Source organism: Marmota monax, unplaced genomic scaffold (genome assembly GCF_021218885.2).
Source record: "Marmota monax isolate L192 unplaced genomic scaffold, Marmota_monax_Labrador192_F-V1.1 WCK01_AAM20220418_F8-fsc00157, whole genome shotgun sequence".
In the NCBI taxonomy this organism is placed as follows: Eukaryota; Metazoa; Chordata; class Mammalia; order Rodentia; family Sciuridae; genus Marmota; species Marmota monax.
In genome coordinates, this window is record NW_026694573.1 from 2590066 (window position 1) to 2591420 (window position 1355).

Consider the following 1355-nt stretch of genomic DNA (forward strand, 5'->3'; position numbering starts at 1 on the left):
CAACCAATAAATGCTCAATAAAAGGTTCCATTGTCAATCAGAAATTCTACTCTATCTTATATTTCATATGCAATCCTCCCCAGAAGTTTTAGGGTGGTAAGGAAGAATCTTAGTACACACTGGGAAAGTAGCTCTGGGGGAGAGTTTCATGGTCTCTTAGAGGCAACACCAGGCAACAGTCATCTGTCTCTCTGTTCTCTTTTCCTCCATTTCTGCCCCCACAGCAAAACAGGGTCCTCCACTCCCTGCCTCCTTTCTAGATGGATTTGTCTGGGCCAGAATCTCCTGAGTTACATTCTCTCCCTGCCCTGTTCTGAGGGGATGAGGCTTAAAAACATTAATGGCCCAAGGTCGTACCCCAGTTCAGAGCTGGGATTAGAATCCAGGTACTGAGTTCAGTCCCTTTACATATAAACACCAAAGTTCTGTGCTTCTCCTGGTTTGGATTTACCCACCCACCAAACCATCCATCCATTCACTCACTCAAATACCTGCTCAATCATGCACCCACAATTCACCCACTCACTACATGCATTGGCCCATCGCCTCCTTCTCCTCCCCCTTCTCTTTTCCTTTCTCCTTCCTTTCCTTCTTTTCTTTCTTCATTTAATTGGGAGCTTTATATGTATCAAATACCAGGCAGGGGATGAGATGAGGTAAAGAGTGTGGAAAACTTGCAAGGGGCTGCTTGTCTTTGGAGCAGTAGCTTTTCTTTGGCTAATGTGCGTCCCCAAAGGGGTGAGTGAGTAAGAGCCCTTCAAATCAGGTCCTTCAGCATTCTGTTACCCAGGATGAGACTCAGGGAAAATTTGGAGAGGCAGATGATCTTACAAGGTTGGGGAAGGAGGGAGGAGTCTGGTCCTATGGTGAGCACAGGGAGAAACAATTAGGGGATGCTCTGTAAGTTGTTCATGAACAGATTGACCTTGTCAAGAGCTCCATAGCTGTTATGTGGAGAGCAGTCTGCAGAGTCTGAAAGTGGAAGGTGGATCATCTGTGGGGTGGCCACTGATTCTCTGACAGATCTAAGAGGAGTCGATTTTGGTGTTCGCAGACTTTATAGGTTGTGAGAACATTGTGAAAATCTCCAAGATCCTTACCTGCCAGAAGTTCTTTTTGATTATTTAAAATTATTTCCCTGTTAAATAATTCAAATCAGGGATGAAATCAATGAAATTGAAACAAAAGAAACAATTGAAAAAATTGACAAAAAGCTGATTCTTTGAAAAAATAAATAAAATTGATAAACACTTAGCCACTTAATGAAAAGGAGACAAAACTCAAATTACTAAAATTCATGATGAAAAAGGAAATACCATGACAAACACTATTGAAATAGAGAAGATAGTTAGAAA